Source organism: Trachinotus anak, unplaced genomic scaffold, assembly GCF_046630095.1.
Source record: "Trachinotus anak isolate AG129_WGS33_773 ecotype Australia unplaced genomic scaffold, CSIRO_AGI_Tana_v1 ptg000005l, whole genome shotgun sequence".
In the NCBI taxonomy this organism is placed as follows: domain Eukaryota; kingdom Metazoa; phylum Chordata; class Actinopteri; order Carangiformes; family Carangidae; genus Trachinotus; species Trachinotus anak.
Window position 1 is genome coordinate 26424984 of NW_027273856.1, and position 25030 is coordinate 26450013.

Here is a 25030-nt window from a genome sequence, read left to right on the forward strand (position 1 = left end):
GCAAACACTGTGGTTGAGTCAGAGCCTCGCTGAGAGCAATGCATGTTTTGTCCAGTGAATTACAGTCAATGGCGAGATGCAACACCATGAACTTATTTACACTTAAACTTTGCAAAAGCCAAGGATTTACCGTTCCGACCCTTCGACTATATGCATGCACGCACAAAGGAGAGAAAGTTAAGAATCAATGGACTGAAATTGAAATTGAAATTTTTAAGCCATGATGAATTTGCTTGTCATAAGGTTCGGTGTTGTAAAGGTTCATTAAGCCTCTTTGTCTCCAAAACCTGTATATGCTGAGAACATTTTAGCTTAGGCCCGTAGTAATGTAAACAGCTCCCTTGCTTCAGGTATATTGGTAATAGCACAAAGGATTCTTTTCACAACTTCAAAATCATTTCTACCAATAAAAGAGCAACACTTCTGACTTTGCTCCTATGTGGGTATTCTCAGAAACCTAAGACGTGTTTACTGAAAATACTGTGTAACACCCTCCATCATCAACATCATACCACTATGACACCCAACATTTCCAAAGTCATTTTTCTAAGTTCAGCAGTCTGTTTGTTCATTCGTGAATGTCTTCGTTGATGTGGTTGATTTTCCACATGACAGGAGTGATAGTTCTGAGGTCAGTTATGAATTAATGTTGGGGTGTGATATTACAGGGGAGGGGTCTGGATGAAGGGGAGAAATCATACTCAACCATCTGCTGACATAAACATTTTATCCTTATATCAGTTTATATCAGTCAGCAGTTTGTTGTTATTGCAATTGTGGCTGTAATTTGGATTCAGGTCACAGTATGTGCATGAATTCGATTTTTCCTGACGACCTTTAAGAAGTGCACATAACGTCAACTAAATGTATATTCACAGTTAATATTTTTTGATGGATATTGGTGGCACTAAAGCATTTTGGATTAATTATATTTCCCCAGTTAAAATTGTCATTATTTACCTGTACAGAACCAAATATTGGATTTATCCCAGCTTTAGCTTGGTGTTAGCTGTGACCTGGTCCACTCAATAAATCTGCTAATAACAAACAAAAACTAAGCCTTGCAACTCTTGATGGCCTGACATGTTGTTATTCTGAGTAAATAGACTGTTTGGCTGTGGCATTAATTCCTGTTTGTGTGGAAGTGTTTTTGGAAGATGGAGGAGTGGGGCAGAGAGAGATGAGAGAGGGAGAAAGCTGCTTTGCGGGTTTAGTAGTGCACCACAGTACACACCGTCTGGTATTTTTGAATTATGCTAAGCTGCATTTGCCGAGGACTTGCCAAAGGGTGCATTTATGAGCCCAATGCTCATGTTATTCTGGTCCCACGGTTGAAGATCCCCCCCTTGACCAACACACACACACACACCTTTCTCACGTTGTCAGAGATGGAAGGGGCTATAAGCGAGGGGGGCGAAGGGGCTTGGGCTCAGACAGACTTCTAATTCCAGCAGATCCGCTGATTAAAGACAAAATCTTTGAAAGCACAGACAGTCCTTTCCTCATGGCAACCCCCCCTTCTGTAGAAGAGGAAGGCCTCCTGCTTGGTGAGAATAATGTCCCATAATACCCCCGTGGCTTGCAAAGATTTGGCCTGGAACAATTTTCTGCTAGTTTGATGGCACAGTGTGCATATCCACAGTATATATTGAGCATTTTATTAACTGGAAAAGTGAATCCAATAAAAAAAATTTAAAAGGAAGAAATATGCATGATGCTGTCAACACCTCTAAAGCTCACATGATCATTTGTTTGTTTCTTCCATTAAAAAAATGAGGTGCAAAAAATGCACCACGTTTTGATTTTGTGGGGGGGTTGGGTAGACAGAGTCAGGCTTGCTCTTTCTCCCCGTTTCAAGTACTTAGCTAAGCTGAGCCAATAGGCTGCTGGCTGCAGACTTGTATATGAACAGATACAGTAAGAGACTGGTAAGAAAAGCAAATAAGCATCAAGCTACTGCTTTAAAACAAGTGAACAGATATCTTTTGGAAATTTATATCCTGGACCCTCCTCGTGGATAAAGGCATAGCTTGTTATTCTTCTCTTTCTAGATCCAGTACCCATGTGGTAAAATAGAGATTCAATAACTAACTTCGTGCAGACCTTTCTTTGGTCTGTACAGTTACCCTGCTGGCCTTTTTTATGCAATCTGAGTTGTTGTTTGTTTCTCATGGCACCCTGTGAAGCTGCAGGACATAAGCTGTGATCATAGTTAGGAGATTGGGTTTGTGGATGAGTGAGTCCCAGGGGTTAAGGGTTATGGGGTCACAGCCGAAAATAGGGTTCTATTTGTGCGGGGAGGGGTCAGCTTCCCATAAGGCGTCCTTGTGTAAAGGGGTGAATACACAAGGGTCAAAATCGCTTATCCATCCAAACCTGCGCGTACGCTCAATATAAGTAGATGCTGTCAGAGGGTCATCCTGGGGTTGTGAAGGCTGTTGACCTTGCTGAGCTTAATTGATCTGGTACATATAGGAACACAGGATAACAATGGGTGCAGACAAATGCAAACACACACACATACACACACATATATATATGCACACAAATCAAGGGAGACAATAGTAAGTGCTTGTTCTGAGTCTATGAAAGGGGTGGGCAGACTCCATCGGCCGGCTCGCTCTCTGGTCACCATGTTCCCTTGCTGGATGAAAGGAGCCCAGTCTTGGGCGGTCGGACAGAGACAGAAAGGGGATTCTTTGTGTTATGTAATCACACCATTGTGTTAGCCCTTTACGCTAACTTGAATTAAGAGCTAATCTCAAAAGATCAACCTGCTCTTGTGATGTGGGCTGGTGCTGCTCAGATTCCAGAGACTTTGCCCACATCTACAACCTACAGGGATGAAATGATGTGGTAACGAACGCACAGTAAATACCTAATGGACTTAGTGTCTCTGTGAATTTCACCCAGCCCAGTTCTGAACATGTGATCAACTGACAATGTAGTCCAGTCCACTGTAAACTTTTTTTTTTTCCCCACTACTCTCATTAAAAAAACGCCTTTCTTTTTCTAATGTCAGCATTGTGCAGCAGTGCATAGCCCCAGTCTGTGCGTTTCACGTATTATCATTTCATTCAAGTCACAGATCTAAGCCCATGCTTTCTGAAAGATTAATCCCTGGTGATTTTTCTTTCTTGAAAAACCCAGATGGTTGTTTAACAATACTTGATGCAGTTTTGAATTTTTTGCCAGAATTCTCAAAGATTCATTTTTAAACATATTTCCCAAGTCGTGAATCTCTTTTAATACAAAGAAAGACAGACAGAAACTGATTTGTTAGATTTGTATGATGTGATAATATATTATTATTAAGTTATTTCCTTATTTTCATGCACAGTATTCTATTTTTCTGGCGTTATGCAAAATGAGCAACCATCTCAGGTTAGATTAGGAAACGGAGTTACAATGTGGGAAATGGGTTAAAATCTTTTTCACTGTGCAGCAGACAGAATATATTTTGAGCCAGATTCTGCAGCTTTCACTGCTGAGAAGAGACAAGTGATTAATTTTTTAGAGATTTTTACAATTCCTGAATGTTGACAGTGGAGTGAGAGTCTTAGAGTAGACTTGAGCCTACCTGGATTTCTCTGAGGAAGGTGAAGGCAGTGGATGTTACAAGCTTATGCTGCTCCTCATTTTTTACACATACTTATTTAGCTAATTATGGACATTAAGGATGACTCAGCAGCCCTTGTAATAAACACTTCTGTGTGATTAATTAAGTGAAATGGCTTTCTGGATCTGGCCTCTTCCTGGAATAAACCAGAACACACTTCTGTGACTATATGGGAAGCTTAGGAGTGTCTCCAAGCCCTCAGAGATGACATCAGATATTGATCATAATGCTTTTTCCGGATTGATGTATTCATAGACGGTGGATAAGGTCTCTGTCACACAGGTTTTAAAGGGTGTGCACTGCCTTTAAATTTGTGTCAAGACTGAAATATGCATGGCTGATCAGTTACAGTCGTAAAATGCAGTGCTCAAGTATATGCAGCTCTAGCACCTAGTTGGTTTTGCCTGGTAGCTTGTGCAATGATTGAATTCTTTGAGACTGCGTGGAGATAATTTGTGAATGATTAGGACTAGGTTTGTTCTTGGAAGGGTTAAGCCTGTCTCAATGGGGGTATGCTTGTGATGAGGTTATATAAACAAACTTGACTTGTCAACCTGGATAGACAGGAGTGTGGACAGAAGCAATATTGCTTTTCTGAGAAGGCGCAGTCAAAGTCCACTTGTAAACCGTGGCATTGGTTCAAAGAAGGATTTTTCTCACTGTCACAGTGACAGGTAGTTCTCTCCTCGTCCCTTTCTACAGTATATGTATTTGTGCATGAGTGTGTGTGTGCCTGTATGTAATCACCTGTTTCTTTGTGAGTGTGCTATATGTGTGTGTTGGAGTGCATGCCTTCAGTCCTCTCATTGCTACCTCTGATTACTGTGTAAATAAAGTAAGAACTCATGGAGAGAGAACCTAGTGGTCTGGACCGATCTGGTGGATTATGGGCGATTTCAGCTCGAACCAGGTCAGACAAATTGCATGGTGGGGGGGGGGGGGGGGGGGGTAGCAGCAGCAGCAGCAGCAGCAGGCAGTGACCTTTGGCACAGTAACTGTACAGCGAAAGGCTCCGTGGATATGGAGGACGTGACTGAGGAATAAAGCTGTGGATTTACAGCTGCCAGCCAGCTGGACAGAGTGATGGGACAGTGCCAGTAGGGGTTGTGAAGGGTGGGTGTGTGCGCGCTGGCAGTGTCTCTGTGTACAGTCTGTGGGATGCTCAATCTTACAAAGCTACATGAAGCTTTATGTTACTATCATATAATGGCCACTTAAGGCTGTTCAGCACTCCTTCAAACCTCGTGTAATATGATTGATTTTGGCCTAGGTGATAGCGATGATAATAGTGATGACAGCTGCACAGTGATGCAGCGCTTCTTTTTCTTAAAGATGCTTCTCTGTCGCTTTTCCAAGTTGTGGCGCAAAATACTGTGTCCCCAAGTGCGTCGCCTTTTGTGTTCTACGTGTTATTGGGTGAGCTTTTAGTGCCACAAATATCTGTGTATATAAATACCAATTAAACTGCAGGAAGGCAGCAAGGTAAAAAAAAACACAAATAATGAATGCGTCTTACCAATAAATAGGCTCCTATTTATAAATGGTTGGTGTGCAAACAAGGAATCCTAACTAGCTATGCATCTGATTTGTAGATAAAGTAATATGTGGTATTTTACCAGTTTGTGTAGCCTGTTAGTTCTAGCTCAGTAAACAGAAGAAAATAGAGAAAACAGAGTGGATTTTATAGAATTTCTTGACTTTCCAACCAAACATCTTTCTTGCCAGCATATTAAAAACCATTTCTAACATGCTAGGAAAGCATATTAACACACAAGCTCCCACTTTGATCCTACAACACAGACAGACCCCCACCTTCCAGCCAGTGCAGCATGCTGGCGGCTGCAGACTTGGGAAGACTGGAGAGGAGGGGGCATATGGGAAGTGTGCAACTAGGTCACTGTCAATCCTGTTGTAAGCCTGAATAAATGATAAAATAATCATCATTTTCCTTTTTTCTTCCTGTAGTGCACATAAGTAGAAATGCAAAAATAATTGGAAATAATTTTCTGTCGAAAGAAAAAGGAGAATCTTTTTTGTTTCATTTGTTCCCTGTAGAAATCAGGAGTCTTCATTGTAAGGACTGCTCCATGAAAACATGTAAAAGCTGTATTATCCTGGCACAGAGGGAGGGATGGGTTAGTGTTGGGCTTTTGCACAGTGTAAGCAGTCGTCATGGTACCAGTGGCATGAGGTGCAATGATGGGGTGGGTTGGTTGGCACTGTTACTTGGGGGGTGGGGGTGCTGGCTTGTCTGCGATTATTTCTGGCCGTGCTATTCAGGAACTGAGAGGGAGAATGAGAGAGAGGGTGGGAGGTGGTAGAGTTGGAAAGAAAGTGGAAAAGAGAATGTGGTAAAATATGACGGCTACGCTCTGCAGGTCGAAGAAGAGATGGAGGAAAGTAACAGTGAAAGAATGAAGTGTGCAGTCTTAATGCTGGGAGTAAAGAGGGGAAGGGGTGAAAACGATGGAGGGGGTGGAACAAACACTGTCTTTCTCTGTATTCAGTCAGCAACCTGCAGTGGAAAACTACTAGCACCCCACAACTACGAGCCCTGCTCTCCAGAGCCTGAGCCCAGCCTGGCCCAAAACCTGAATAATTTCTGTCCTGTCCAGAACCAAATGCAACATTGAATAGCTTTAAATGATCCCAAACCAGACTAAAACCCCAAATAAATGATAATTTCCCATGTAATAAGTTGATAATCATGCCATGTTTTTCCTTCAAGAACAATGTCACCCAAGCCTAACTCTGTATGATCCACCCAGGCTTGCAGTTGTCTCCCATCTGATCAGGCTTACATCGCAAGGCTCAGCTTGTCTCACCCACACACCCCGACATTGTGCGAGAAGGAGGAGGGGGGATAGTGGAGAAAGGATGCGAGGTGGCGGACAACAGTAACAAAGTACTGCAGCAGGAGGTGGGAACTCTTTGAAGAAGAGAAAAGGCACGGGAATAAAAGAACTGTATACCTAGGCTAACAGCTCAGTGTGTGAAAAATAATAACAGCCGTGTTCTCCTGCTCTACATTCATGTTTCAAGCTCAGGCAGAGCAGGATTTAATGTGTTGCTCCTATCATGAGATTGAAGAATAGAGATAGGGCGATCACATGGTGCTGTTGAGTAAACAAGCCTCTCTCTCTCTCTCTCTCTCTCTCTCTCTCTCTCTCTCTCTCTCTCTCTCTCTCTCTGTCATTTCCATAATATGATATTTATAACTTGCATATGGAATTACACTTCACAAATAATTGATAAAGTTTTGGCTTCTGCTGCTTTGTTAGTGCCTACTTTTATTTCTTTTCCAAGCGCGTCTCTCGCAAGAATGTGCTCAACCCTTCTTTCAGTTGGTTTAATGTTGCCAATAAAAACTGAAGCTTGTGTAACTGTTGCAGCCGCATGTCACTCTGAATAAGTGGCTGAATGTCACAGAAATCATGTTGTTTTAGCTGTTTAACACCTAAACAGGTTCATCCACAGGGGCAGCTTTAGTGTTTTTTCAGCTCTGTAGAGCCCTTTTGGCAGCAGCATGAAAAGCACAGGTGTAATTTCTGCAGCGTCTTCTTTCTATTTGTGAAGGTTTTGTTTTTTTAAAATGATTGTATTTTCACTGAAATGAAAATCCTTACAGTGCCACCGCTTCCCATCGGCTTGTATAATAGCATTTATTATTATGGTGTCTTGGTAATGTGATGGCCACAAGCCTATGTGATGACAGGTCACTCAAGTGCGAGACTCATTTCCTGTACATTAGGACTACTACACTTCTGCCCAAGTTCGGGTGATGCTCGATGCAGGTGAAGAAAGCTCTTATTAGGACCTGCTGCTCCTGGATTTTTTTGTAGATTTTTATTTTTTAATTTTTTTTGGGTCTGGTTAGACTCTGTAGCACAGAAGGCGTTTCGTGTATTTCATATATATGCATCAGCAAGGTTTTTGTGACCAACTATACAGAGACTTTTGATGCCTTAATAAGAAAGTCATCTTACAGATTTTGCAGCTATTACATTCATCTATGAACCCTCGTTGAATCAACATTGTTGTGTATTATGACCCTACAGAAATGGTTTACAGGGACACTAATGGAACTGAGCCATTATTACGGATACTAGTAACACTAGTGCTTTTTCTACTATGATAAGTCAAAATACCTGTTGTGAAAAAGCCCTTTTTTTGAATAGCTACTTGAATCTGGTGGTCAAATGGCCTATATATTTTATAGTTTAAGCTGGGCATGGACTGAAACCTTTATAGTTTCAGTTTTATTTTCTTGGTAAAGTCTTTCTAGCCTTTGTCCTCTTACTATCCAGTTAATCTAGATGAGAGAAGAGGTGAGTAGGTGTTCACATTCTCACAGAAATAAGCTTAAAGGTTCCTGAATATGCCGACAGAGGTGCCTGTCGGATCGTTGAATGGCGTCTGAAACCCCCTCCTCCTGCGCCTGTGTTTCGTTAGACGTGGGGGAGCTGCATCCAACAATTTCTTTGACTTCTCCAGAATTGGCAACCTGACATTCACACCAACTGCACGCAGTGTTTGGCCAGCTGTCTGGAGGTGAGAAAGCAAGCTGGGTCTAAAGTTCTTTCTCAGGCTCTCTTTATTATTTTTTTGTATTAATGAACAACTGCAACACCGTCGGTGCCTTCCAGGAGAGACTGACTAAAAAAGGCACGCCCTTACACCCATATTTAAACAGTCGTTTTGTCGAATCCTTTTTTCTTCTGGTTTAGTCATGCAACGCATCTTATGAACTAGTCTTTTAGAGTATTAGGAGCAGCAGAGGCAGATTTACAATTTTCTTGGTTTTGCATATAACTCCACTACCTTATTGATGGAGATTGTTGAGGCTATATGGAGACTTAGATGAGACCTATGCCCTTGTATATATTTTTGTAGGCTTTTGGACATCATGAAGGAGTATTCAGAGAGGGACACACACACACACACACACACACACACACACACACACACACACACACACACACACACACACACACACACACACACACACACACACACACACACACACACACACACACAGTACAATCCAGCAAAATAAATCTTTCTGATATAAAAGTGACTGCATATCACCCCACTTGCCCCTTACACTCAGACACTTTCATCTATCGACCTGAATGCCATCTGTTCAGGATTAATTTGATTGAATTCATAAATGAATGATGAGGGTTACTGTCCAGTGGATGAGGTATTTGAGCAAATCAATATGTGCCTTTTATCCTCCAAGCTCTTACTCTTTAATGCCCCGCCTTTTACTTGATGAAACAGAGTGGGCCATTGAGTGGATTCATCACTCACACATACTGAGGGACAGGAGGAGCTGCAGTTCACCTGTGTGGACAGAGGAGGGCGCTCTGTACCAGTCTTTGACCTGCTTTTGCTCGCCTCTCAAGTTGCTCGATGGGAATTTTCCATGCACTGGGCTCAATGCGAGCAATGCTCCGCATGATTTTAATTTTTTCCTTTTGCCCTGGTCACTGGGCAATCATCCAGTGTGTGTGTGTGTGTGTGTGTGTGTGTGAGAGAGACTTTTTTCTATGGATTTATATTTATCTGTATGTGTCTATATGTGTCTGTCTGTCTATGAATATGAGTCTTTCTCTCTCTCTCTATGTGTGTGCGTCTGTGCGTGTGTGTGCGTGTGTGCGTGTGTGTGTGTGTGTGTGTTTAGACGTCTTGAGAGATTTATAGCAGTGAGCATGCAGGATTTAGAGGCATCTGCGGATCAGGTCACAAAGCATGAATAGCCCAGTGGCTGCGGTCCAGGCCTCAATCTGAGGTAGCCCCTATTAGGATACAAACCACACAGGCTCAACACCAGGCTTAACCAGCTGGAATACACAAACAAAATATTAGCGCCACTTCCTCCAGCTCACATCAGAAAACATTGTGTAACCGTTGAAATGGAGCTGAAAATGAGTCCAAGTGGAAGCTGCAGTTATTTATTGATTTAACTTGCTACAACTTAGTTGCACTATATTAGTTAATTAGCTAGTTCCACTCCAGAACAAGACGGATTTAAGGTGAATATTTTGTTTTGTCATATTTGATGGATTTCAGTCTATGCTTTTCCAGTATATTAGTGTATAGGCTTCTTTATGAGTCTAAAGACACCTAATTTGCCTTTAGTCTCGAAGGAAAAACATGAAACATACTGCTTATCAGGTCTTCCTCATCCAATCATGCAAAGACCCCACACTTTGAGACATGAACTTAGCTGTGTCAGCACCAGACAGATTGTTTCCCTCACTCCGACCACTGCATGCATTGTCACCAAATGGTGTTGCTCCAAGCTTTGCCCAGTGCCATGTTGGCTTAGGCCTTGCTCTGATGTTGTTTCAGCGTGTGTGGTATTGTTTCAGGCCCAGTGTGGAGTGGTGGAGGGTATTGTGCTCTCTTCTCAGGGGTATTGTCCCGGGCTGATGTATGTGTGCTTGTTTATGTTACAAGCCAGTTTGTCAGGACGGTGACAGTTTCACGCTACGAGACCTCCGCGTTCCCACAGTCGTTCACCTCTGACCTCAGCTCTTTTTCTCCAAAGTCAGTGTGTGTGTGTGTGTGTGTGTATGTGTGTGAGTGAGTGTGTGGGGTAGAGAAATGGAGGGTGAGAGTGTGTGTGATTGACAGGCAGTGTTTGTAAAAACTGCACAAGTGGGGTTGCCTCCCAGTGTTTACTTCAGGTAGGAAATCACCCTCCTTCACATTTACCGGTATGTCTATCCTAACATGCAGCTTCATGATGGAGATTATTTGGTGTCCTATCACACACACTTACAGACACACAGTGGCTGTGAGGTTTAAGTGCAGACTCTGGAGTGAGCAATCGTGGCTCTTTGTATACATAGTTCCCTCTTTTAACAGACTATGCTGGTGATGGTCTGCCAGTGGTGTACTTGTGAAACACATATTCGGTTAGACTGAGATCAGGGGACTGACTTACCAGTCAAAATTACTCTACCTTTTGGTTGCTTTGTCTTCTATACAATTCATTTCTCTGCAGTTTGTGGCAGGTGAGTCTGCAAACACAAAGTACACACAAACAAGACATTGTCCAGATTGTCCTGCTGCCCGAGGGGTCTAAAAACAGGTAAGAGATGTGGTAACATACACTTTACTATTGCTACTACAAATATCTTCATTATCAAAAATTCTAATGATATATTCTGTCATAACACTGGTGCAGCCACAGAATGAAATCTGCTATAAATTAATTATATTTGTCACACTCACCTCATGGTTAAAATGTTGCAACCAGCTGCTTTTGTAAGTGTAACCAGATACTGTGGAAAGATACTTCTGACATTATTGATCAACCCCGCATTTCTCTCCCATAGTGAGAACGGAGTATGGTTGGATGATATCACTGCTGATTATGCAGTTGATTGTGCTGATGGAACAGAATAATAATAAAAAAATAAACATGACTGTCTGAAATGCACATAGATAAAAAAAAAATGTGTGTGTTGAAGATGATAATCTATAGTTGGTGGACTTCTGTAGACTTTTTCACACTCTGTCCTGCCTCCCTGTGTGTATTTGTCACACTTGTCTATAACTACTTGTGTTTTTGTGTCTGTGGTAAGTGAAACTCAAAGGTGTATGTCTGTGTGTGTGTTCTGTTTGACACCAGTGCGGTTGGTGTCTGTGTGTTGATTTGGTCACTTCAGATGCCCGTGTCTTGTGTCTTAACTAAAAGAAGACTCACGTGTCAAAGAGGAAATGCTGATGTTCCCTTTTTTTTTGTTTAACAGTTCAACGGTTTTAAAGTTCATGACTGAATAAAGAACGGAAACTTGAGCTCAAAGGTGCAAAGCTAGTGCACAGAGTTGTTTACCCTCCTAACGCTCACACACTTGTACTGCATGTCCCAACACAGTTATTGGAAGAGATACCGTTACATCATTATGTCATCCATCATACCTTTGGGGTTTATTAGACCTCGGTGTCTGTCAATCACCCACCCTGACATACACATGCACACGCTAATGTACACACAGACACACACACACATTCCCCCTACACTAAGCGCTCCTGGAACGCTCTAATGGTACATTACCTAACAACTCCACACTTTTATAGCATCTTCTTCGGTGTAGTTCATGTAAGCATTTTTGTCATACTTCACTGACTTATTTTGCAGGGATCAGGGTGGCGGTACTCTGGAGGATGGTCACTGAACTGAGCAGGAGTCTGTAAGTTGAGCCCCTCTGGCTCGTAAGCCTTGTAGGAAAAAGCCAGTGCCTTGTTGTTTGCACCAATAATCAAAGTTGTCCCCTCATTTGAATTATTCCAGATGTTGGCTTTAGCCACTTTGATAACATAATAGACTCAGTCATCAGAGTATGGATGACACATAGTTTCTTCTAGTTGAACCGAGATGTGAAAGGAGAAGTTTTAGTAACTGGCACAAAGCAGCTGGAGCAGTTACCAGCATTTTCACAAATTGTTAATGCTCAGAGAAGCAATTTGGATGTTACTACTGATTGAGATTGAAACACTGACTCAAACTAAAATACATTCATCACCTGAAGAATATTGCAAAAGTCACGCTGTTTCTCTTGCTGGACGACTCAGAAGATCTGGAAAATCAGCTGGCTGGCAGATTTCTTTTTTCTTTTTTCTTTTTTTCCCAGAATCACAAGTCTGAGAGATGTGATTCGCTTAATGTTCGATGGATTTAGTCTCATTTGGAGAAATCAGAACTAGTTTTTTCTTCAACAGATTTCAAAAGCTGTGTGTTTGTAAAGAAGTCTGTCACTTTAAATCAATATACCGTTTTTTAGGTCTTTTTCAGTTTAGTGAAGCTCAAGTTCATATTAGCGTTTTCATTCAGAGACCTTTCCCTGGACTGTAGAATTATTTCAGGCTCTTTTATTTGGATGGGTGGGGCTGCAGGTCGTACCTGTTGCAAAGTTGACACTGAATCATTTTATGCCTTTATACAATCCTTTGTGTTTACTTTGAAACAGACGGTTTCATAACATGTTTTCTTACCTGCTAAAAATGTAGGAGTCATGAAGGCTAATGGCTGAGTTACGGCAGTGGTTTGGAGACTCCCAAGGGTCCTTGAGAGGGCTGCAGAGGGTCTCCAGCAAAATGGGAACATTCTACTGTAATTCAGCAGAAATTATCCCAATTACAGGATGATTAAAAATAACTGTTGGACTAATAGTTCAACAACAGGAAAAATGACCTTTATGGACTTTTGAGGGTTAATCTTTACCTTGTGGGGGCCTGTGGCACAGTGCAAGAATATTCAGAGGCCCAGTAAACAAAAATGTAGGTATGTATAGAAACAGTCTTTCAGGTTCTTATACATCAGATAATGCATAACAGTGCACAGAGCCTTTCAACCAAGGCTTACTGTGAGCTTACTGTATGTCTCTGTGCTGAGTGTGATTACAAGTAAGTATTAGCCCCTCGTTTGAAAATACCAAGTATAATCTCTGAGGCCAGAGAGCGCATTAGACAGAGATCTAAACAAGTAAAAATATTTGGAAACAATGAAATCCATTGTTTAATGAGAAGGAGAGGGAGAGAAGGAGAGGGCGGAATGACGGTAGGTGAATGAACGAGTACGGTGAGGTATAGAAAAAAAGCATGTTTCAAACTAACAGTTGGAAATGAGGATGAGGGAAAAATGCAACTAGATAGCAACGAAAGCAGCAAAAAGAAGATGTGGCAGGCTGTGAAAAAGATTTTAAACAAAAAGAAATATCCTACACATTAGAAAGACAACAAAGGTTCAGTACTAGACATTTTAAAAGATTTTGTCTGAGCCTAGAAGGACAAAATAGCAGGGGTCGAGCTAGGCTAAACTCTTGAGAGAACAGAAGTGTCTAGGCCACAGGGAGATCGATGGTTAGAGACAAAAACAACTTCTCCATCTGGTTCCTGAATGGTCTTTGCTGGCAGGTTGCCACACCTTGTCTGTCCCTCTGTAGATTTCTTGGCATCTAGTGATGTTGCACTAAACACTCTGAGGCCCTTAGGAAACCAGGCATGTAAAGGTTGGCAACCAACCAACACAAAATGTACACAAACCCTCGAGTCACTCATTCAGCTCACTTTTTTTTTTCTCCCTCCCTTTTTTTTTTCACTGCTGAGGATAAAGTCCTGGTAAATATCTGTAAGCCCTGAACTAACACCAGCTTTCACCAGCATCAGACCTTATCCTCAGAAAAGGAGAGAAGGAGTCCATATCTGCTGCGAGAGCGGATACCCTCATGACCCACATGAGCTTATTCGGACAAGAGCTCCCCTCAGGACATCAATCAAACACATGCTCTCGGGCGTTCATTGGCTTGTTTTGAGGGTGTGTCAGTAGCCCAGTGGCTCACTTCTCGTCACTTGACGTCAGGAAAAAAAAAAAAAGGGGAAGGAAGGAACTCTATAAGGACCCGTTGTCATAAATTTGACACAGCTCAGGGCATGATGTGATGTCAGGAGAGAAAGCAAACAAGTGATATTTGGGAGCTTATGTAACACAGTTCCTTTGTGCTGATGTCCAGCTAGTGAGCAAGAAATCAAACTACAAGTCAAGGCAGTTAGTCTGAAGCAGCAGCAGATTTTTATCTCAAGGTCAAATGCTGCAGCTGCTTCTTGAAGTTGCAGTCCGACTTAACTGGATTTCAACAAAACATAGATTAAGCTGAGCAGGCAGATATGTAAGGAATCAGAGGAATTGGGTTATCTATGCACCAACCTATCATTTGGTACATTTAACATATATAACATTCATATATTTAACAAGCAATCAACCAGCGTTGTTCTATCAGTGACTGTATTGCCCATCTGCCATTTTTTATGAGCTCTATGTGTTGACTTATCTTCATCGGGACACTCTGCTTATTTTTCTTTGCAGCGATGCCTTGCAGCAGAATCCTTGCCACACTGTTTGTTTGCCCATAATATCTTGTGTGCTGTGCTACATAAACTAAACGAGTTGGTGTCTTGTGGTCATGTGCTATGTCACATGTGTGCTTCTACTCGCGTGTATTTTTAATGTCTGCTTCTAATTTGATGGAGAGGGCTGCGATGCAAATAAGTTGGTTTTCTAGCCAACTTATGCACAGTTATAGTTAAGTTTTCAACGTTTTTTTAAGGTACAGTTTCTGACAAATAAGTCTAAAACCCCCTAAAAGGATGATGGCTACTTTTGCTGTTCATTTGGACAACATGTTGAAGAGTTGTGCATCCAAGCTAGAAGACCTGAGCAGCTGTGTGTTGAAGGAATTGATATTTTGGTCATAACTTACTGTAATTATGGTCAAAGAAGGATGAACAAGGTCTAATTCAACACACATTTTGATACAGAAGCCACAAGCACTGCCTAAAGTAAAAAAATGTCCAGCCAATATCATACCACATATATCAATATCAACATATGTCTGCTGATAAGTACAGGCATGCTAAAGACATCGCATTAGCTGCATTAGGTTAGTTCATTGTCTTGACTTGTCTTGACACTAACCATGCTGTTCGGAAGGTTTCTGGATTAAAAGGCTCCAGCAATGATATGTTAATAAAATATGAAGCTGCACAGATGCTGCATTGTTTTGATGCTGTGCCACATTTTTCTACTTTGATAACTGATGCCAAAGATGTGTTGGTGGATATGTAGCTACAGTTTCACATGAGAGGGACAAGTTTGTTTTCCCACCCAAAACATTTCTTCTTGAATAACCACATTTAAGGAGGCCAAATGAAAATGTTTGTATACGTTTAGCCAATATGATGTTAGAATATCAATACTGTCATCTGCCTCAGAACTCAGGTATCAGTCAGGCTTTAGTAAAGAGAAAAATCTGCGATAAAAATGATCTCATATAATATATAATAACCGCAGTTCAAGTTTGAAAATGATCTTTTGGGTGATAATTCTGCTAACAAGCTGCTTTTCATAGATATCTTGAATCCTACAACCAAATCCACTCTCCTGAAATTAGGCCTACATTGAAAAACAGCAAATGAAAGCACATCACTAACACGTTGTGCATCATTAACAATTCTTATTGTGGGTCAAAGCTTGTTTTGTGTGCTTTGCTCAACCAGCGACTTAACTTGTCTTTCCTCATGTAGGAATATGGGTCAGCAGAGCTGGTTTAAATATGGGTGAAGAAGGAAAAAAAGGTCAGTGGGTGCTGTAAAAAAAACCCATTGCACCTCTGAGAAATATCACAAGTGTCTGTGTGTTTCTGAACGCAGGTGTGTGAAGGTGACCATTCTGCCGAGACGTTCATCCAAACACGCTGTCATCACTCCCTTGTCTCAGAAGTTTTCCTTCGTCATATGTGAGGGAAAAAAAAAAAGAAAAAAAAAAAGTGGCGTGTTCATGCTGTGTCTTAAACCACACAAGCTTGTTTTCATGTCTGATTTGATGTGGTCACCCAACAACAATACTCTTTCATTACCGGACGCACCTTTTATCACCTGCCGATGTCCTCTCGATAAAGGCCGTGTTTGCTCAAGATTTGTCTTTTGACTCGATACAGGTTACAGGTTGCAAACAGCACTCTGGTTATTGCATTGTGCAATACTACCCTATTGCATAAATTTGGCTATAAGAGGAAAGAGTGAGAAAAAAAAGTAATGAATGTTTTCCTTGTACAGATTGTTTTAGACTTTCTGCATAAAGCCTCCAGTGTTTATTTTTATTGTGCTGTTTGGAAACACAAAAACTTTCCAGATTCGAAAACTACCCACACTTCTTGATATATGAATATTATAAAAATGGGAACTACTTTTTAGTCACACCGTCAGCTTATTTTGAACTTCTGTTTTGTGCCGATGTTGATTATGGGGAGCGCAGAGAATCATCTGTGTTTGTGCTGTGTTGTTGACTGGTTTGACAGGTGTCCTGTTTGTACTGGGCAGAAAGTCTTTCCCCTATTGCCAGCTCTCCACACCCTCCTGACCAGACATAACCAGTAACTGTGGGCTGTGTGTGTGTGTGTGCGCGCGCGCGTGTGTGTAAGGGAGAGAGAGGATGTGAATGATGTTTATGTACAAAGAAACAAAGTCTGGTCTGTGTGTGTTACAGGGAGGGAGAGGGCGGGAGAGAGATAGATAGAGATAAGTGAATGCTGTGTATGTTCTTGGGTAAAACAAAGTGTGTGTGTGTGTGTGTGTGTGTGTGTGTGTGTGCATGCACTATGCTCACACACACACACACGCACCGGTGAATTTGAGATTAGCCCCCTCCTAATTGTGGGCAAGCACTCGGAGCCTATTAATGCCTGACCTGACCTCCTCTTTATTCCCTCCATCCATCACTCTGAAGACTCGGCGAAAACACAGAGCAGCAAAACAACAACTGCCGTTAACAGAAGGAGACGGCTGCTCCCACCAAACACTCTGATTGGCCCAGACGCACAGCTTGAAAGGGCTGCCATTGGCTAAGAGGAGACACACCTCTAGAATCTGTTTATGTGCAGCCAGAAAGAGAGAGGGGGGGCGGGGGGAGAAGGGGAAGGGGATATCGGGGTGGGGTGTGATTGCGATGGGTTTGGCAGCAGGGTAGAGTTTGATTGTGCAGAGGGGAAGAGATTTGGGTGCAGGGAGGAGGAGGGGTTACATGAAAACTCTGGAAAACATCCATTGGAGGTCGTTCAAAAACTTCTAGGAAACGAGGATGTTTGTTTGCTCTTCTGGAGGGTGTGTGTGTGTGTGTGTGTGTGTGTGTGTGTGTTTGTGGGTTTGTGGGTTTGCGCTGAGCCCCCTTAAATTCACAACCACACTAAGCTAATTTAGCCAGCACCATTTATGAGCCGGCTGCCCTTCCCAGAAAGTTGACCCAACAACTACATATAAGCGTTGTTGTGATAGAGGAAAATGGACATCTTTATCTGTGGTAATCACATCAACATGTTTCTGCGGTCAGGCCTGCCCTCACATGCTACAAAGGCACCAGTTTATCATCAACAGCAGCTCAGTCACTCGTGCTTTTCATATTTGACATTCACAAGGGCTGTCTCGCGGGTGTAGTATACATGTCATTCATCACATGTGACATACCGTATGTGACGCAGAGCCATCGGGGAGTGTATAGTATAACTATCAGCCGGTTACACAAGGTTGGTCTCTTTTGAGGAGAGCTGTTGTTTTCTAATCAGATGCCAAGGAGGTAGGAGGAGCTTGTGATGTTTGTGTGTCGGTTTAGATCGGGGGGGGGGGTCCTCCACATTTTTCTTTGGAGGTGAAAGGTCGGTCACTGTTTCTTCAAAACATAGATATCAACTAAGATTAGGTAACCTTATCCGAGAAAATATACAATGTAAAGGACGATATCGTGCTAAAGCTGTAGTGACCAAGAAAATGGAGGGCAGTGGCTGGATATTGTTGACTTACAGTGTATGATATGGAAAGGCATGCACATTTTTTTGAGAAGTCAACAATTATAGTTTAATGAAAAAGGGGGAGAATACGATGAGGCTGAGATATTTGAAGCAGTGCTGACCCTACAAAGCAAAATGATAAATACTAAGACTGTTTTCTCAACCCCATTCAGGATCAGGATGATATCACCCAGGGAAAATGGCAATAGTAGGAAGAATCATTCATTTCAATATAAATTACTGTCTCACTCATATTTTGCTTGATTGATAAATAGTTTCATGTGCACAAGAAAAAGGCACATCACAGTTTCCTGGGGTTCAAAATGAGGTTTTCAGATTGTCTGTCCAACAGTCCACAACCCATTCAGTTTACCATGTTGTGACGTTTGATAAATGACATAAATCATCACTTTTCTTTTTATTGACTAATTGTCAGTGCTCGATTGCTAATTAACTGGCAAAGTGTTTCAGCACCGAGTCAGTAGGGTACAGGTTCAAAAGATTATGATACACATTAACAAACAAGAGAACATATTTGATACTGGATGGATGTGTGCTGTTTTGGATTTTTTCTGCCCACACATTTTATCTAAACTGGTGAGCAGCAGCAAAAATGTGATAAGTCATCCCCCTCACATATGAGTACAGTTGGGTCATGCACTGCAGGCTAAGTAGATTACTGCCCTTTGACTGCAGTTCCCAGGGCTGACTGAGGTCAAAGGTACTGTAGATGTCATAGTTTCTGTGGTATGTTTGAAGAGTTCTTTCTAAAGTCTGCATAAAGTCTATGTGTGTGTGTGTGTGTGTTTGTGTGTGTGTATACGGTATGTAGAATGTGTTTATTAGCCGGGAAAAGGCGAGGAATTTGTGCTAGGTATGAAAGCTGAGAGCATTGCAGTGTCATCCACTCCCTGTTTACCACTCTCACTGTGCATGTGTGTGTTTGGATGCGTTTGAGGAAGAGTGTCTGGGAGTACTCAGAGGCATTAGCGACCCCTGGGCTAGCGTGAGGAAAAGGCCGGGGTTACTTTCGTACATACAGTATATTCTCCTGGGCAGCATGTGACAAAAGCAAGGGGGGAGTCCAGGAACTAGTACTGATATAATGCATGTTGTTACATCACCAGACCTCCCCTTTATTCCCCCCCCGACCCTCTTCTTTTGCCACATCTGTTTGTCTTCACTCGGCAGGTTGATGTATTTCTTTAATCTGCTCTCTTGTAGATGGTCAGGCTGCTGCATGAACAAGGGGAGAGTAAGACAGAAAATAACATGGAAGGAAAGAGAGGAAGAATGCTGATAATCAAAAGAAATAGCACAATGATTAGGCTCGAGCCTCAGTAATAGGCACTGCTTGTCTTTGGCATGCAAGCTATTTGATTGCCCAAGCCATGGTATGTCATTGTGTTTGTGTATTTGCAACAGAGCTGGGTAGTATTGGAATACCTGAAATGCTGTTTTCTATTCAAAAAACTCTTGTTTTTTTGGTTTTGGAAAGGCAAAAAACAAATGACACCACCTCGTTGTTCACTGAGTGTCGCTCGCACTATTGCCCCATGTACACTGCTTCAGCGTGTTGAAAAAACTCTGGAGCTCGACAGACCTGCAGTGCTTGGTTACAATTGCAAAGCTGTGATCGGAAAACTGCTTCTCATTTGGGAGATGTTTGGTGGACGTCCAATTACTGATCAATAACTTACATGTCACCTTGTTCTGAAGTTTTATTGCAGTTTCCTCGGACCAGTTAATAATTTTGACATGCAACAATACACAATACAATATTTGGTTGTGTGTGTGTGTGTGTGGGTGGCAACAGACGTGTTTGAATATTTCACTTCACCGCTCGTCACCCCCCGCAGCAAACTGTTGAGGGCTGTTTTTGCTGAGAGTTACATGTTCAGGCATGTTTTGCCAGGATATTGTATAGCTCCATGTGTCTCATTTTCGTTTCACATGGCAACAGTGTCAATATAAACAAATACTTAACAGAGCTCATAGATGTATTGTTTTGCTGTGTGCAGCGGTTTTCGGCCTCCAAATCAACATCTGCCTATCTGTCCCTTCCATAAAACTATCTGTCCCTTCCATAAAACTGGTCATACAACCACCGAGTGCCTGTGAAGGCATATACATAAATCATCTGCTGAACTTAAACCCCTCTCTGTGCTTTTTTTTTTTTTTTTTTTTTTTTGAACATTGAACATACACAGTCTCGATTTTTATGGGTACAGAAAATACGTGAGCATTCCTCTCCTCTCTTTGCTGGATGTTCTTCCCGTCTCCAGGTCAGTTTACTCAGAGTTGAAAGGTTACAGCACTTAACAGGCCGGTGCATGCGTAAGCCGCCGTTGTACACACATGTAAAAGTGTGCATGCAAACAGACACACAGCCATACACTTGTATAAGGACTAACTGGTAAGCCATTCATGAAGCTGTCGTGCAGCAAACTTGTGTGAAATGTACAGTCGTTTGGCCAAATTGCTTCCGCATGTGTGTGAATGTGCAACTGTGTCTGCGATGGAAGAAGTTATTTGGATCACAGCAACACAACATGTGGTGCATGATAGGCAGTAGGTTTGTGTGATTGTGCATGTTTGTGCATGCGTGTGCGTGTCAGTGTGTGTGTGTATAAGAGAGATTTGTTTGTGCTGTATGATGTCTATGGGGTGTGTGGTGTCTATTGGCTGGAGCCCACAGTCCTCACTGGTTCGAACTAGTTTATGTGTCATTGTGGGGTATGTGGCTGTGGCCTCGCCGCACAAAGCCACTTGTAATAACAGAGGGGTTTTGCTCTTCACGAAGGGTGGTGGTTGATGAAGTGAGATGCTGTGATATGCACAAACCAGTTCGGTTCTAGGCTCTTTCCAGCATCACTACTTCGCAGAGCACGCAGAGGGCGAGGCAGGGGAAGAATACAGAGCCGAGAACAAGTGGTTAGACAATTACACAAATAAACAGAAGTGACAGCTGTACGAGTGGGAGAGAAGAAGACGATACATTGATTTAAAGAGGAAGACTGGTACTGAAAAGGTTGTGAGGGAAAGTTTGTGCATCTTTCACAGGAAGTAAGGCTGACAGTGTGCTACCCAACACAGGAAGTAGAAGGAGTGGGTAAGAGGTCGTCTGAGCCCACAGGGGGAAATTTCTCCAAGGTTTCGACAGCTGTGTGCGATATCTACTGTAGCCTACATTTACATGTTAGGCTTTTAACTGAATGGAAAAGTACTTAATTCACAGACATGAAAAAGATAACAAGTTAAATAGGAAGGTCTTAGAATGTAGTTCATTTGGTTTGTAAGGAAAGGTAGTAAAATCAATGCCATACAAACATAATGCAGCACTGCATCAATTTTACATGTCAAAATCACACAGGTACTATTTAGATGTGTGAAGTGTGTTGGTGAAAAGTGCTCAAGTGACATCACTCTGGTATTTTGGTTTGGAAATTACACACCGTTAACATAAAACCTGTGCCACAGACTGGACACTTACCGGACAGGGAATGTCTAAGGAAAGATGCTATCAAGTTGCATTGTGGGAATTGTAGGACTTGACCTCTAGTAGACCGTTTTTTAAAATCGGTCTTTCACACATCCTCAAATGTGATTTAAGCACAATATTTAATCGTTTTCAGCGTCACTGCACTGACATAACAAAGCTGCTCTTAGAGGTGGACCCACTCTGTATGAAACTACTGTAAAATGTGGGTCATAATAATCTCACAGCCATCTTAGATTATCGAGCATGTGGGTTTCTGGTTGGCAAGATGCAATCTGGACTGACTTTCATATTCAGCTCTGTCATCATATGTTTTTATCTACTGTTAACAACACTAAAATAACTAAATAACATAAGTCCATCATGTTTGGAAAATTGGGCCTAAATAAACCACATATACAACACATTGTGTTGTTCTGCTGTGGGGTGAACCAAAGAAAATGAACTTTAACTAATATTAACTGTATTATTCTTATCTGCCTCACATCCTGTACATATGATCGTCATCTGTGTATGTCTCAGTTTCTCTCTCTCAGATCTTAGATATTTAAATGTCTCATCTCATGCATCAATCTTAAGCTCTCACTGTATTACTTTCACTCTTGCTTCATCTTTTTCACACCAAACCCCCCCACTCCCCCAGAGATACATTTTTGTCCTTTCTCACATACACACATGCACACTTTAGGAGCCACACACACGCTGACAGTGACTAAGGTCAGCTTGTTATTGTAGGCAGCTGGCGGAGAGGGCTTTCCTGTCCAAACAGGCCAAACGCTGAGGTGGCAGAGCTGTGAGAGACAGGGAGAGACACACAGAGGAGAGAGAATAGGCGGAGTGGGGTGACCACCAGCTAATCCTCTGGCCGGGAGGGTGGGGGATTGGGCAGGAAACATGGGGCATGGGAGATGGGCGAGGGCCAACGAGTTCTTCCTCTCTCGCCCCAAATGGTCGATACGGCTAGATGTATACATAGAAAGCCACGTGCAAACACACATGCACAAACACATAAAAACGCACTTGCTGGGAGTTATTTTACAGCACGAGGGCAGAAGACAAACCTGACCTGCTCCACCACTCACTGAGTTTGTCAGATGAGAGTTATGGTGCTGCTTACCTCCAAACTTCATTCTCATCCTGTTCCTTCCTTGTTGACAAGTGACAAAAACAATTAAAATGATCAAGTGCTGGTTGTGAAATTTTGACCTGCACTCGGCAGTTTTGTGCAATGCAAAGTGTTAATGTGCTAGCTTTTACTTTTACTATAATGTCGTGTGATATGTGTGTAGCTCAGAGCTGAAAGAATTAGTTGATGAGGCACTTTATTGAGAAGGAATACAGCCGAGTAACATTTAAATATTTCCGTTTTCATGGCATAAAATTATTTGAAAGGCCAGAAGGCAGCTTGATTTGATGCATGCTTATTGTCTTTGGTAAAATATGTCTCGTGTTTGGTTCAGACATTTTGAAAAACCTTTGGCATTGAGACTGCAATTATAAAATTGGTTGGTCACAACCTGGAACAGCTAGAATTTGGAAGATATTTATGTTGACCTTGATACAATCACCAAGCAGTTGCTATTGGTTTGGAACAGTCAGCCTATTTAATGGTTCAGTTTCATTGTAACACATAAAACCTGGCATTGCACAGTGTGTAGTTGTTGAGAAATACCAAACCATCTCTTCCCCCCTGATATAAAATAGAGCAAATGCCTCTTCATTTCCATATAAAAACCCAACTGTTGTGACTGTTGGCTTTAAACACAGAAGAAGAAACACTGGATAGAAACACTGCTTTACTCAGACAAGACTCGAATGCACTGAACAAAGGCAATATGCAGTTGAATTAATAATCATATGTTCCAGTAATATAGAGTTAATCTATAGAAGTGAAGTCAAAACTTTATTCGTGTTTGACACAGATTACAACTATTTGTTAAGATGTTTTGAAAACCTAAATACATTATAAACTGTGTTCCCGGGGTAAATCACCTAAGGTGCAACCTGCTGAGGCTCATGTGACCCCCCCACTCTTGACCTCAGCCCTTCAGCGTTATGCAACTCTGGGGTAACGGTGACGGCTGTAGGGGGTCTATTTTGGTGCCGTGACGCTCCTGTGTGGCATTCTGCACTGGCCTACACTGATACATCCTCTAGTTTATGTTTTTGCGTTTCCTCTTAACACACACAACTGGGGCAGGAAAATACACACATGCACAGTGAAGCATCTCGGGTATTGAAAACACAGTGGATAGTGATATTACAGTGGGAACGGCCAAAATACATGGAGAAAGGAAAAGGGAAGGACCAGAAACCAAACAAAGAGTGGAGCTGCCTAACAGAAGCACTGGGCAGTGGGAACTGTGTGCCTGCACGACTTTGTATGTTTTTTCTTACTCTAGCAGATGGGTCTGCTTCGTTGTAGGTTTTTTCCTTATCAATGTCAGTGGCTTTGCTTTCTGTAGTCTCCATAAGGAAGAGAAGAGGAAGGGAGGAAGAGATAGTCTGAAGGAAAGAAGAATAGGCAGATAGGGGAGTTTAGGAGATGACAGAGGTGAGATAATACTGGGAATTAGGGGAGAAAAAAAACATGTGCACATTTGGAGATGCTGAATAGACAATGAAAAGACAGAGTGAGAGGGGATAGAGTGGGAGTGGTTATTTTGGCAGATGGCCCATGCAGCTGCTTTAGACCAGGCCTCTATGCAGCAAAGATCAGGAAAATATTAGCCACAAAGACACACAGACACTTTCTCTCTCTTAAACACACACACGCACACACACACACACGCACACACGTGCATGTTCATTTTAAAGACCTTCACCGTTTGACATCGGGCGCTTGTTTTTGTCTCCTGTGCTCTCAAAGAAGTTTTCATACACACATAGTTTAAGTGTAAACAGGTCTCAGTGGAAACTTTTACGCTGCTCTCCCAATATAAATGCTCTTGTGATAATTTAGTTCTTTCAGTTGCTGTTTTTCTTCAAGCAGCAGTTACGTGCAAGACTTTAAATGGCTTGTAATGAATTCAAGGCAGAATGTGTGCTAACAGATAATCATGTTGTTTAAAGTGTTCATTTGGAGGGGAGGGGTTTTCAGATGCACCGTTCAACCTTCAACAAAGACTTTGATGAAGCATCCTGACACGTTAAGGCCACCAGTGCTGCTTCTGGTTCACTCCAACCAGAAATAGCTGATCAAAAGTAGTCAGTTTGCTCAATCTCCTTTTTACAGGAAACAAAGTAAGATACAAAAAAATCCTGGCACAAGTTCAATTTTCTTGCATTTTCTGGAGCTTTTAAATACATTTCAGTGTCTTCATCACAAATACTGAAGGTTATTTTATTGGCTTTTTGCTATTTATTCAATAGTTTCAGTAGTGATCGAGGCAGTTTTTACTCTTTGAAAGCAAGAAAGTGAACCTTGTATTGGTTATATTGTCAAACTACTATTTACAAGGTATTTACAAAGGATGAACTTAAGATATGTCTGTTTTCCACATCTTGTCCCTCTGGTTAGCAGCCATTACATTTATGGTGACGCAATAAAAAGAGCTACAT

General features: G+C 41.9%; 1 protein-coding gene across 1 annotated transcript in view; it reads left to right on the forward strand.

The window, feature by feature from the left end:
• Positions 1 to 25030, forward strand: part of sesn1 (sestrin 1) — a 52570-nt gene that overhangs the window by 1587 nt on the left and 25953 nt on the right. The gene's annotated exons all lie outside the window — the stretch shown is intronic.